Source organism: Dendrobates tinctorius, unplaced genomic scaffold (assembly GCF_039654945.1).
Source record: "Dendrobates tinctorius isolate UK_male_01 unplaced genomic scaffold, ASM3965494v1 ptg000015l, whole genome shotgun sequence".
Taxonomy (NCBI): domain Eukaryota; kingdom Metazoa; phylum Chordata; class Amphibia; order Anura; family Dendrobatidae; genus Dendrobates; species Dendrobates tinctorius.
In genome coordinates, this window is record NW_027361683.1 from 10,600,214 (window position 1) to 10,615,762 (window position 15,549).

Consider the following 15,549-nt stretch of genomic DNA (forward strand, 5'->3'; position numbering starts at 1 on the left):
GGTCTTATAACTTTTACCTTTAAGGGTATGTGCACACGTTGCTGATTAGCCTGCGGAATTTTCTGCAGAGAATCCGCATCTCTTGGCAGAAAATGCAAGGTAAAACGCTTGCGGTTTTCCTGCGGAATTGATGCAGATTCTTTGCAGATTTTAGTGTGTTTTTGCTGTGCGGATTTGGTTTATGAACTTTCTCCCTTGTGCTTGAGAGAGAGCGAGAGAGAGAGCGAGAGAGAGATTTTTTATGTGTCAGAATGGAAACCGCCGCTGCTGATCCGCAAAAAGAATTGACATGCTGCGGAAAATAAAATGCTGCCATTCCGAGCGGAATTTTCCACAGCATGTGCACAGTGTTTTTGCATTTTCCATTAACATTGTGTGCACTCTGCACTGTGGATTTGAGGCAATTCCATGCGTCCAAAAACGCTGCAGAAATGCATCAAAATCTGCAACGTGTGCACATACCCTAACATGTTTGTCTATAATTTTCTTTCTAATCTCCTGAGACAACTCTTTCCTTTGCTTCCTCTGGTCCATGTTGAGTGTGATACACACCATGTCACCAAACAGCACAGTGAGTATCTGTAGCCCTCTATACAGGCCCACTCACTGATTCCAAGATTGTAGACACCTATCAGGCTAATTAGTGGACACACCTTAAGTTAACATGTCCCTTTTGTCACATTATTTTTAGGGGTACCATCATTTCTGTCCAGGCCTATTTCATGAATTGTATTTTTTTAAAATGTTCTGTGGAGGAATGGTTTAAAAGCAATGTCTGACTTTCGTTTGTTCATTTTCAAAGAATTTTGATTTATTTTTACTTTTGTCAGATTCATGTGATTTCTGTGACCATTGTGGGTTTTTCTGTCATTAAACGAGAGGTATCAACAATTTTGACCATGTGTGTACACATAGAATAGATAGATGTATAGATGTCAGTGACATATACAATTAGTGCAGTGCGTGTGCAGCTTACTGTACATGTATTTAATTATTAAAAGATTATTTTTCTGAAAAAAATGGCGGAGGCTATCGCATAACTTTCTTAACCAGCAGAGGGAAATCTGACAGCTGGGGGCAGATACTTATAGCCTGGGAAAGTGGTAATACCCTTGGGGCTTCCCAGGCAGCTCAAGGCTGTATATTTAGCCTTTACTGGCTATTATAATGGGAAACCAAAAAAATGACATAGGGTCCCTCTATAATTTATAACCAGCAAAGGCTAGGTAGACAGATGTGGGCTAAAAACATCAGCTCAGCCGCCCCAGAAGAGGCATATCTATACGCCATATATGAACAGCACAAATCGGAAGCAGGTGTAAGGAGCGAGCCCATCTAATACCTGATAGGCTATGGCTCTGTATTACATCTAGGACATGCCAGTAACAATCGTGGGGGATCAGTGCTCAGCTGCACTGTGGCTGCCGGATAAATAGTGAATGGGAGATATGACTCACTAAGGTGCATGTCCTGGTAGCCCCTGACTTAAGAAGGAATTTGCACTCCAAAGTCAGTCGAAGTCAGATTAGGAGTGGTTCTTTCTCAGGACAGCACGGAGAGGAGCATCCTGTTCCCAATTGAGTAAGAAACTGTTAGCATCTGAGAAAAATTATTCAGTTGTAGAAAAGGAATGTTTGTACATAAAGTGGTCTGTGGACACATTACGGTACTATCTCTTAGTGCAAAAATTTAAATTGGTGAAAAATGCTTGTGCTAACTGCTGATTTCTAACCCTGCAGGATTTCCACTTCCATGTGGAACGTAGAGCTGGGAAGTTCCATGGTAATGACAATGCTCTCTCTCAAATTATATTTATACTGGTAGAAGGTGCCAAGCCCCACAGCTTTAGGCATAGGGGGAGGTAAGTAAGGTGGCTGCTGTAAACATAGTGTATGGGAGATAAGTATCACAGAGGTTCATGTCCTCTGTGAAATAAACCTGGAGTAATGCTCTAGTACACATAGTACTAAGAGGAGTTAATCAGCCATGTTTGGTCCAGCTCTAATTGAGAGCTGCTAAAGAGTTAGGGCTGGTAGGCTGCCCACCATATCTCCTTCCCTGTCTGTGGAACACATTAAGAAATTAGACCTTTTTATCTGACACATGGTGCTTTGTATAGAGGTGACCTTCTCGATTTTGTGACTTTGCAAAAGGACTAAGAAGCTGGACTCGTGAATGTGCACTATTATATAAACTGTTTACTTTATATTTTACTTTGTGCCAGTCTAAGACTAAGTGCAGACTTACATTTTGGCCCTGCGGATTTTTCCGTGCAGAATGGAAGAAATCCGCAGGTCAAATGACCTGCATTTTTCCTGCGGATTTCTTCCATTTTTCCTGCGGTTTTCTTGCGGTATTTGTGCGGTTTTCCCCCTGCGGATTTGGTGACAGGGGAGATGGAAAAACGCACAAAAGTAACATGCTGCGGATTTTGTACCGCAGGAAAACCACGCGGAAAAATCCGCAGAATCTGCACAGCGTTTTTTTTTTTCATTGATTTTAAGGCTACTGTACATCACAATGCGGATATGCAACGTTTCTGCGCGGTAAAATCCACTGCGGATCCGCTGCAAATCTGCATCGTGTGCACACAGCCCAAGGCTGTATTTAAGTTTTACTGCAATGTAGTGTTAGGCATCGAGTTCCTGCCACTGCACAGGGGAAATCTCGAGCCATGTCCTCTGGGTTCTACCATTCATCTTCAGCTGCAGAGGATCCTGCTCAGCAGAGACGTTGGTCCCTGCATCTTGCTCAGCCTAATGCTGTGCATTTGGTTGCTGCTGCTGCCTCAGGTTCAGTTATAGCAACCAGCATAGTCAGCGGCAAGCAGATGCTCCTGAGATTAAGTCCTGCTTTTCTCCATCTGAGCATGCCCATGAGACAACCTGTCATTGGTGGTTGGAGGTCACATGCTCAAGTCCTCAAGCAGCACGGATTGGGCCATCAGCAAGGTCCCGGAAGACTATGGTTATAAAAGGATTGCACGGCCGCATGGCCGTGCGCTAGTATAGTCTAAACAGAAGTATGTGCATTTGTGAATGTCTCTGGTGCAAGCTCCTAATTATCCCCTACCCTCTTGTTGTGTATGTGTTTAGGGAGATAGAAGTAAGAGACAGCACCGAGTAGTGGCATCGCCGTGCGCTTAGTGGGTCTAGAGAGGCTCTTACCCTGCGTCCTTCGGGCTGAGTCTTGAGACCGAACACTAGCGCTGATTCAGCTGTGCCTTGAGACTGTTAACAGGGTACGGTATCTGTGCTTTGCGGTTCCGCGACTCTGTGAAGTAACATAGCTTGTTGCAACTGCACACTGGATGGCGTTTAACCCTCATGTGTCCAGTGCGATACTGCCATTTTGTGTTCGCCATTGATGAGTAGCAGTTGACATTTCTGCACGGAGGACCCCAGGCTGAAAACGCATCTTATTGCCATGTTTATATTATTTGGTGCGTTCTCCCAGCCCTTACATGTAGTTTATGAGGACTGAAATAAAACACCCAGACTTTAAATAAAAGTGGTTCATGTGATACCTCAGCTCATTCCCAAGTTTGTAGCCTTGTAAAACTACGATTGATAACTTGTTAAATGATGCTCTCAATCTTGGCATTTAACTCACGCCGGCATGCATGTACGTCACTCTCTCTGCCCATTAGCGCACCTGTGACAATGGGTAGTTACAGTATTTTGCAGTACACTATGTGGTAAAATGAAAGGTGTCATTTAAAAGTACAATTTGTCCCACAAAAAACAAGCCCTCTTGTATGCATTTGAACAGAAAAATAAAAGGTTTATGGCTCTGGGGAGAAGGAAAGGAAAAATTGGAAACGCTTTGACAAATATAACAAAATCAACTATACATCTGCATTCACTGCCTGTAGTCATCTGGAACCAGATGTGATGCCATCAATGTTCTCAAGCCATAGGACCACTATGACTTGTGAATTTGCACATAATTTTACTTTTCTTCCAAGCTGTTACTGTTGCTGCCTTTTACAGGCATAAGAAATAGCATAACCCTGTCCACATCTTCCTAATTATAGTGTTTGCCCACAAATTTTACACATCGCTTAGGGGATAAAAAATAATGAAATCAGGCCTGCTCAACTATTGCAATCTCAGTGACTCCAGTGGAGGCTACTTCGTTGGTTTGGGCCGGCATTGGAAGCAGTGACATTCGATTCTACAGTCAATCGACAACTGAAGCTTGTGATGAGATGCAGCAGTCAGATGGCGTTTCATTGATGCGCATCTAATGACACGCCATTCTAGTCACCTGGCTTCTACACTCAATGGGGCAATGGGTGGGCACTCAAATTAACTGATAATGTCATGACAGACAAGAAAAGAAAAACATTGGAAATGTGCTCATCGGACTGCAGCCTTGTCAAATATCGAGTCTGATATAATTTCATGATATTAAAACAAAGAGATAAAAATATAAAAGGTCTAAACTTAAAAAAGCCTATATTGTGTAATAGCTGGAAATATATCTTTATAATACGTACTGTAATTTTAAATTAAAACACTTTTAAAGCCAAATTGATCAAATGTAGTAATTTTTTAACAACTTGACAAGCTATATACTGGATTTTATTGATATATAATGTACTTCTGATGGAAGGTTCCAACACATGGCCAAATATTTTAACCTTGTGGAGAGCGACTTGGCGCAGAGGCACTTTAAAGATCCATGTAACGTGACCTAGGATATAGGGCCAAACCAGAAACTCCACTTGCAGTGCTTTGCCGTGATGAGAAGCTGAAACATGTATCTGTATATTGAGGCTCTGGTTTGGCTTAATATCTTAAGGCAGTGTTCCCCAAATCCAGTCTTCAAAACTCATAATCCAAACTTTTATTCAGGATTCCCTTAGCAGTGCACAGGTGATAATTCCATCACCTGAGAAAAACTAAGGAAATCCAGAAAATATGATCTGTTGCTGGTTCCTGATGACTAGTGTTGGGAACACTGTACTAAGATGTGGCAAGGATTGTTAATGGGTTTATATTAACCTTTATGATTTCTACTTTCTACAGGTGGCTCTAGAGACTATGCTCTCTTCCTTTATGAAGAGGTTATTTGCAAATGTCACAGTATTGGCATATACAACATATGTTATCCTTAACCTCACATTTAAATAAAACATACTGTGCTAGTTACTCTTTTGTCAAAATGTTTGTGCTAGATAGCCATACATTTTTTTCTTGCAAAGCGTTGTCATAAGAGGATATAGAGCAATGATATCTGTTTTCTTTTAAGCATCACATTAAAATTTTCATTAAGACCGAATGACAAGTTCTACTGTTTCTGAATTAATTTTTTCTCAAACTTCAATAATGACTTTGAAAAATTCCTTTCACTGTTGTAGAGATCACATGACATACCAGTCAGCTTCCAGCTGGTAAATGTTGCTACTATATAATCGATTCTAAAAAATGTGGAATGTTTATATTGAGACATGTTTTATTAATTTTACTCATTTGTATAGCACCACTAATTCCACAGTGCTTTACAGACATTATCGACACTGTCCATGATGGGGCTCACAATCTAAATTTCCAATCAGTATGTCTTTGGAGTGTTGGAGGAAACCCACACAAACACGGGGAGAACATACAAACTCCTTGCAGATGTTGTCCTTGGAGGTGCTTTACAGACATTATCTTCACTGTCCATGATGGGGTTCACAATCTAAATTCCCAATCAGTATGTCTTTGGAGTGTGGGAGGAAACCCACACAAACACAGGGAGAACATACAAACTCCTTGCAGATGTTGTCCTTGGAGGTATTTGAACCCAGGCCCACAGTGCTGCAAGGCTGCAGTGCTAACTGCTGAGCCACCGTGTCACCCATTAAATAGTTATTGCTGAAAAATCTAACAATGCAGCGGACGTGCGCATGTTTGGCCTTTGTTCTATTCACTGTATAGAGTATTGCTGAACATAGCCAAGTGCTTTACATGGCAGGCATATAAACAATAAATGGAGTGAGTTCTAGCAAAGCACTATTGTATGGGTTCGTTGGTGGATCCCAGTGTTCAATCAACCAGCATTCAGCAATTTATCCCCCCAATCGACATGCTATTCACTATAATATTTTGGAAACAACCCTTTAAGACAAACTGTACAAATGTATTTTAAGAAAATGTTGGGCACTGGCAGACATCCCTTTCATTTCACTAGGACATTGTATACACATTTTGTACTGTCCTATACAGTCTCAGACTAGTAACCATTTTAGTAAAGCCTTGGTTTCAGCTTTCGTCAGTCATTGCTTGTTAAGTGTAATAGACTAATAAGATAAATCTATTGTCTTTTCATATATGACAAGAAATTACCCCGACTTCACGACCTAGCATAAATAAAGCTCACTATCAATCAAATGCAGTCAGAAGCAGTAAAGAATCGAATAAAGTCTACCAGACTGCAAGTCAGCTTGTTCTAGCAATAACTACCCTGTCAGCTACTCTTTGATGGAGTTACCGATATGGAAATTATTGCTGGCAATAGAGAGGGTATTTCCACTCCTTCAAGGAGTTTTCAAATTAAATTACAAAAATGCAAATTTAAATATTAAATAACAAGAGAATACATTTGACTTTCCTTATGTCTAAATCTACACTATATTAATATGTTACAATCACACGTTTAAAAATCTTTTACCCTCATATTTGGTTACTTTATTATTTTTAGTGAATTTAACAGAAGACTTTCATAGTATGGATAAGTCTACATGCAATTGATAAAAAACATAACTGCACGTATATGTTGCATGCACATTTTGGGACCAATTCACCAGATTTCATCTTTGCTACACTGAAAGTACAAGGGAAAAGTTCACAACAGTAATTGTAAGGTGGCAAATTTAAAACACACACCTATATGAAAAACAAAATAGTAAAGAATTTGTGTGAATTGTGCCCAAGCATCTTGATGTCAACCCTATATAAATTTTGGGGCAACAACACCTAGCATAATATATACTTTGAGTCGTGTTTCAAGTGATGTGATGTTTGATGGAAAAAAACTTTATTGCCATCTGCTGATTCAAAGTTAGTAGTACGACAAATGTTCGTGCAAGAAATACAAGGGAACACAAGGGAAGCAACCATCAGGTGGGCCTCCAGGTCCAAAAGCATTTTTAATAGATGTTGAGACATAATGACTGGATACTAGTAAATCTTTCAGATTTTTACTTCTCCTCGAAGTCATTGAAGGATGTTTAGTCAAGTGTTTACAGAGTTTTGGGTCCATCATGAGAATGCCCCAATGTCTTTGGAGACAATTTCTCATTGTGGCCCACTCACCATTGTATGTCTAGATTAAACAAATTAATTCATTTTTATTATCATCTTTCTTATGTGGACATAACAATCCCTCACGCAATTGATATATGGCTTTCAAATAACTTTACTTCATGCATCTATTGCTAAATCCCCTTGCCTTAAATCTTGCTCTTAAATCAACTGCCTGAGATTCAAATTTGGAAGTTGAAGAGTAAATCTGCCTCTTCCTGAGATGCTGACCAACTGGGATGGCCTTGATGGTACTATAGGGATGTCCTGAACTTGCATGCAGTAAAGAATGGACTGCGGTAGATTTCCTGAGCACATCAGTTTGTAAATAGTGGTTCTCATCAATTTCAATTTTGATGTCAAGAAAATCCACCACAGTCTTACTTATTTGATATGTCAATTTAATATTGAACCTATTGTTATTCAATTGTTGCATAAATTCATGCAATGTATTTTCAGGTCCCTGCCATAGGATGAACAAGTCATATATATAGCACATAGTCCGCTGCCTGCGAGCCTCAGCTGCCAAAAACTTCCCTTTCCCAGTAACCCAGGAAGAGGTTGGTGACAGAAGGCGCACAGGCTGCGCCCATGGCAGTGCCACATTGCTACTAGTAAAAGACATTCCCAAAAACAAAAAAAAATTGTTAACATCAAAATTAATAATTCCATGACCAAATCACAGATTGCACCATCCCAGTGGCTAGCATGCAGGAAGAAGCGGACTGCCTCCAAACCATCACTGTGACGGATACAAGTATACAGTGACTCTATTTCTGCAGTGACGAGACATATGTCATCTTCCAGCTCAATCCCATTGATCCTACACAAGATGTCCGACGTGTCCTGGGCATAGGAGGGAAGCAACTCCACCATAGGTTTCAAATAATGGTCCACAAATTTACATATGGGGTCACTTAATCCCCCCATACCCCATACTATCGTACGGCCTGTAGGGTCAATGGGATTTTTATGTATCTTCAGGATGAAATATAAGGTAGGAATCTTGGGATACTTAGTAAGGAGTCCATCCAAAATTTGTTTTGGAATGACTCCTCTTTCATAGGCATTCAACAAAATATCCGCCAATTCTCTGGCAAACTCATTCAGGGGATTATAATCAAGTTTACAATAAGTATCCTTGTCTCTAACATGTTTTGATGCCTCTTTTTCAGAAAGGGTTTTTGGCCATAAAACATCCAACACTGTCTGATTATTTAGTACCAGGAGCACCATGAAACTCCTGGAACACCAGGTAGCTAAATCCTCCCATTTCTGTGGAAAAATGACATCATCTATTTCAGGGAAGGGAAAACCTGAATCCTTAGTCCGCTCGGTATTAACCCTTTTTCCAAATATTTATTTAAAAAATCCCGATTCCACCAGGTTCTCATATGTTAAATCAGAATATCCTTTAATTTATTAAAAATTTCTTGCTTATCTCTACCATTTCCCATCAGAGATACCCCAGGATCGTCACAAAAAAACATCTTTCAACTGTGTCAGCCACGTCTGCTCAAGGGCTTTAAAATCCATGTTGAACTGCTATAATCATATGAGAAAAATATCAGTGTTAGATTATCATATACCCATGTAAATGAAAACTCCAAAGCAATAAAATCAAGGAGAAACAAAGAGTCCAAAAATTGCCATACTTATATATAATGATAATAATTATTGAAAAAATATATTGCAGAAGAAATAATTATTTATACATCACATCTAAAAGATCAGTATATGGGTTTCATCATATAAGATGTAATTAGATCCATGGGTGTAATAAATAACCATAGAATACTGGCCGGGACACATAAATTACAATACAGAGATGAAGGGTATTGCAAGCAAATGATCATAGACATCTCTAATATTAGGTGCATATACCTTTAAATGTAGAGAATATGTAAACAATTTTTCAATATCTAAAATCCATCAATCACTATATTGCTCTGTGCAAAAAGTTATAAAGAAAACATAATGAGGTAATCAAAACTAGGAATAATTACCCATATGTGTAAGAATCCCTCCTGGACCCTGGTCACATACCCCGACACACATTTCATGTTAAAAAGTTGCCGCTTCCTCAGGGGGCATGGCCTAATCAAGGTCTCAGTCCAGTTTAAATATTGAATTATTCCGGTCACATGACCACAACTGATTTAATTGTGCGCTTGCGTGAACCGCAAACATATGTCATCCCAATTACTTCAAAGAAAAAATTGACCAGATCCGACACGAAATTATCTCCCAATCACCTCATACCATGCACTGTCCTCCCTCCCCCACTGCATCTAGCTCGCTCTCTGACTTTGAACCAGTCACAGAAGAAGAAGTAAGCAGGCTTCTTGCATCTTCTCGCCCAACCACTTGCACCAGTGACCCATTTCCGTCACATCTACTCCAGACCTTTTCCCCTGCTGTCACCCCTCACCTAACTAAAATATTTAACCTCTCTCTCTCTTCTAGTATCTTTCCCTACTCATTTAAGCATGCCATCATACATCCACTACTTAAGAAAACATCCCTCGACCAAAACTGTGCCGCTAACTATAGACCTGTTTCTAATCTTCCCTTCATCTCTAAACTCCAGGCATGCCTGGTCCACTCCCGTCTTATCCGCTATCTCTCAGAAAACTCTCTTCTCGACCCTCTCCAATCCGGTTTCCGCTCTTTACATTCTACTGAAACTGCCCTCACTAAAGTCTCTAATGATCTACTAACAGCTAAATCAAATGGTCATTACTCCATGCTAATTCTCTTGGATCTCTCTGCAGCATTCGACACTGTGGATCATCAGCTCCTCCTCACTATGCTCCGTTCCATTGGCCTCAAGGACACCGTTCTCTCCTGGTTCTCCTCCTATCTCTCTGACCGCTCCTTTACTGTATCTTTTGCTGGCTCCTCCTCCTCTCATCTTCCCCTTATTGTTGGGGTTCCTCAAGGATCAGTCCTAGGCCCCCTCCTCTTCTCTTTGTATACTGCCCCTATTGGTCAAACAATCAGTAGATTTGGTTTCCAGTACCATCTCTATGCTGACGACACCCAATTATACGCTTCTTCTCCTGACATCATGCCAGCCTTTCTAGAAAACACCGGCAATTGTCTAAATGCTGTGTCTAACATCATGTCCTCACTATATCTGAAACTGAACCTGTCAAATACTGAATTCCTTGTGTTTCCTCCCGCTACTAATGTACCTATACCCATTGCCATTTCTGTGTGTGGTTCTACTATTACTCCCCAGCAACAGGCCCGCTGTCTTGGGGTCATACTTGACTCTGAGCTTTCCTTTGTCCCCCACATCTAATCACTGGCTCGCTCTTGTTATCTGCACCTCAAAAACATTCCTAGAATTCGACTTTTTATTACTTTTGATTCTGCAAAAACTCATACTGTTTCTCTTATTCATTCTCGTCTCGACTATTGTAACTCCCTTCTAATCGGTCTCCCTCTTACCAAACTCTCCCCCCTCCAATCTGTCTTGAATGCAGCTGCCAGGATCATATTCCTCGCCAATCGTTACACCGATGCCTCTACCTTGTGCCAGTCATTACACTGGCTACCCATCCACTCCAGAATCCAGTACAAACTTATTACCCTCACCCACAAAGCCCTCCATGGCTCAGCACCACTCTACATCTCCTCCCTTGTTTCAGTATACCATCCTACCCGCGCCCTCCGTTCTGCTGATCACCTGAGGTTAGCATCCTCAATAATCAGAACCTCCCACTCCCGTCTTCAAGACTATACATGTGCTGTGCCAATTCTTTGGAATGCACTTCCCAGGTCAATACGATTAGTCCCCAATCCCCACAATTTTAAGCGTGCCCTGAAAACGCATTTATTCAGACTGGCCTATCGCCTCAACATATTAACCTAATCTATCCCTGTGTGGCACAGCCAAAAGTTTTTTACCATAACCAGGTTCCCCGCATCATGTTCCCACATGCTTTATGCATCCATTAGCCCTCTGCATCCGTACTGTTACACACTTAACATTATGGCTGGTCCATACAATCAGGGCAACTGTTACCACCCACCTTTCGTGTCTCCCCTTTTTTCCTCATATATTGTAAGCTTGCGAGCAGGGCCATCATTCCTCTTGGTATCTGTTATGATCTATGTGATTATTGTTATGCTGTAATGTATATTGTCTGTACAAGTCCCCTTCTGAAATGTAAAGTGCTGCAGAATATGTCAGCGCTATAGAAATAAAATTTATTATTATTATTATTATTATTAGAGTTGAGCGACTTTTGGTTTTTTAGGGTCGCGTTTCGTTTCGTGAAACCCGACTTTTCCAAAAGTCGGGTCGAGCAAGATCGTCCGATTATAGGGAAAAGTCGGGGTCGTACCGAAACACGAAACCCAATGTAAGTCAATGGGGAATAAAAGTCGGCAGTGAGAGGAGGACAGGAAACACACCAACAGTGCCCATTTGAATGCAAAAGCATCAATTCTTCTTACTTAAGCTTGTCAACCTTAATTAACTTCATAATACAAGTTACGCACTGAAAAATGGGGGTTATTTGGTTACAGTTGTGGGGGGGAGGGCTGGCTCCAGGTTTTCATGTGCCCTGGGCGAAAGAGCGCCCCTTTAACACATACCAAAACTCATCATGCTCCGATACGGCAGAGAAATAGCGGTATAGTACAATGAAAAATACTTCACTTTTTACATCTCATGACGAGGCCCATCTATTTCTCCATACAGAATCATTGGTCCCATATAATGTTTGAAACAGTATATGATGAGCTCCACATAATGCTACAGTATATGTTGGTCCCCATGGATGAAGCTCCACTGTCTTATGGGCCCAAATAATGCTCCAAACATAATGGGCCCCATTTCTAATGCTCTAGTGTATAATGGGCCCTGTAAATGCTGCTCCAGTGTCTGATGTCCACCTTTGGAATGTTCCAGTGTATGGTGGGCCCCATCTATCATTCTCCAGAGTATAGTGCTCCCCAAAAATTGCTGTCCCAACATTGAAAACAATCAAATAAGTCTCCTCGCTAGGGAATCCCTGTACTTGTCTGGACTCCTCGTCGTCCCCATCTTCCATCTTACTGCACAGTATTTCAATTTTGCAAGTGCTGTGATTCTGAGCAAGCAGGGGGAGCCCACTCATTGGCGACGGCACTGGCACAGGGCCCCTGATAGTACGGTGGTGTGTCTGATGGCGGGTGGGCCGACCTGCACTTTCATCTGCAGCTTCCTCTTTGTCACCGTGTAAGATGGAACTGTGTATGGGAAGGGTAACCTGAGTTTCATCAGGGTCAGATTCAGGCCGTGTAGCGTGCGAGGGGAATGTAGTGGTCTGGGTCAATGTACCAGCAGATTCATCGAGCAGTAGCTGGGCATCAGTGCACTTGTGTCGCCCCCAGGAGTACGGTCGCCACAGTGGCATTACCTTCTTCCTAGGGAGTGTGATGTCATGCTTGGGAGCAACGAACTATCTCTCTAGCAGGTTAACTGATTGGGCGGCGTTATTCCCACGAGTCATGACCCTCCAAACAGCGTTCATGAAGGCAAAGTGTTTGTTTTACGTGGGCAGTATGGTTGCAAAGCTGAACCTAAAAGGAATGTCCAGAAGGGCACCACCAGGAGTGGAGCCTACGGTTAAATTCGACTCCACCTGGGAAACCTCAACCATGCCAGCTACAGAACAGATGCACACATTGCAAGCTTAATTCCGTTAACGAACGAGACTCCGTCATGCCCCGCGGTTCGAGTCCGGCTTACTAGAGGGACACGTGATGCTCTGGCACATGAGATTGGCCAATAACTGGTGTGTCATGCCCTTACATGTCCGTGGCTGCATGTGCGCTACACTGAAAAGGCCAGCGTTTGTCGCTTACAGGTACAGATAACCCGATGAACAACGTTAGTGATGGGGATCACTGATTACAATTATTACCCGCGAACAATGATTTCCCAGTAAGTGCAGGTCAACCGCAGTTCCGGAATTAGGCCTAACCGTCATTCCTGAAAAAATGAAAAACTTATGTATGCAAACCACAGGTGCTGTAGCTTGCTTAACAGCTCGCCAGCCGTTCTCACGCTCAGTATGGATTACACGTGATTGCACAAAGGTGAGAAAGGGTACCGTATCCCCAGATAACATGTATGGATAGCGTACACATTCAAAATATATGTCTATACATCAGGAGGCAGGCTCAGACGGTGTTAGGTCCAGTATGGATTGCACGTGATTGCACAAAGGTTAGAAAGGGTACCGTATCCCCAGATAACATGTATGGATAGCGTACACATTCAAAATATATGTCTATACATCAGGAGGCAGGCTCAGACGGTGTTAGGCCCAGTATGGATTGCACGTGATTGCACAAAGGTTAGAAAGGGTACCGTATCCCCAGATAACATGTATGGATAGCGTACACATTCAAAATATATGTCTATACATCAGGAGGCAGGCTCAGACGGTGTTAGGCCCAGTATGGATTGCACGTGATTGCACAAAGGTTAGGGTACCGTTACACCTAGCGACTGACCAGCTATCCCGACCAGCGATATGACGCAGTCAGGATCGCTGGTGAATCGCTAGGTGGTCACTAGGGAGCTGCCACACAGGCAGATCTCACCAGCGACATCGCTGGGGACGGGGATCGCTACTTACCTGTCAGACGCGGCGATCCTGCGTCCTCCCGCCCGGATCCACGCGTCGCTCGTCGGCGCCACAGGAAGCGCCGCAGGAAGTGGACGACGAGGAATGGTCCAGCAGCTTCTTGCGCGATCAGCGATAATCAGCAGGGGAGCCGGTCGGAGGTAAGTATCACATGCAGCGATATCGCTAGAAATATCGCTGTAACGTCACAAAATCGGTGACTTTACAGCGATATTGCTAGCAATATCGCAGTGTGTAATGGGGGCTTTAGAAAGGGTACCGTATCCCCAGATAACATTTATGGATAGCGTACACATTCAAAATATATGTCTATACATCAGGAGGCAGGCTCAGACGGTGATAGGCCCAGTATGGATTGCACGTGATTGCACAAAGGTTAGAAAGGGTACCGTATCCCCAGATAACATGTATGGATAGCGTACACATTCAAAATATATGTCTATACATCAGGAGGCAGGCTCAGACGGTGTTAGGCCCAGTATGGATTGCACGTCATTGCACAAAGGTTAGAAAGGGTACCGTATCCCCAGATAACATGTATGGATAGCGTACACATTCAAAATATATGTCTATACATCAGGAGGCAGGCTCAGACGGTGTTAGGCCCAGTATGGATTGCACGTGATTGCACAAAGGTTAGAAAGGGTACCGTATCCCCAGATAACATGTATGGATAGCGTACACATTCAAAATATATGTCTATACATCAGGAGGCAGGCTCAGACGGCGTTAGGCCCAGTATGGATTGCACGTGATTGCACAAAGGTTAGAAAGGGTACCGTATCCCCAGATAACATGTATGGATAGCGTACACATTCAAAATATATGTCTATACATCAGGAGGCAGGCTCAGACGGTGTTAGGCCCAGTATGGATTGCACGTGATTGCACAAAGGTTAGAAAGGGTACCGTATCCCCAGATAACATGTATGGATAGCGTACACATTCAAAATATATGTCTATACATCAGGAGGCAGGCTCAGACGGTGTTAGGCCCAGTATGGATTGCACGTGATTACACAATGGTTAGAAAGGGTACCGTATCCCCAGATAACATGTATGGATTGCGTACACATTCAAAATATATGTCTATACATCAGGAGGCAGGCTCAGACGGTGTTAGGCCCAGTATGGATTGCACGTGATTGCGCAAAGGTTAGAAAGGGTACCGTATCCCCAGATAACATGTATGGATAGCGTACACATTCAAAATATATGTCTATACATCAGGAGGCAGGCTCAGACGGTGTTAGGCCCAGTATGGATTGCACGTGATTGCACAAAGGTTAGAAAGGGTACCGTATCCCCAGATAACATGTATGGATAGCGTACACATTCAAAATATATGTCTATACATCAGGAGGCAGGCTCAGACGGTGTTAGGCCCAGTATGGATTGCACGTGACTGCACAAAGGTGAGAAAGGGTACCTTATCCCCAGATAACATGTATGGATAGTGTACACATTCAAAATATATGTCTATACATCAGGAGGCAGGCTCAGACGGTGTTAGGCCCAGTATGGATTGCACGTGATTGCACAAAGGTGAGAAAGGGTACCGTATCCCCAGATAACATGTATGGATAGCGTACACATTCAAAATATAT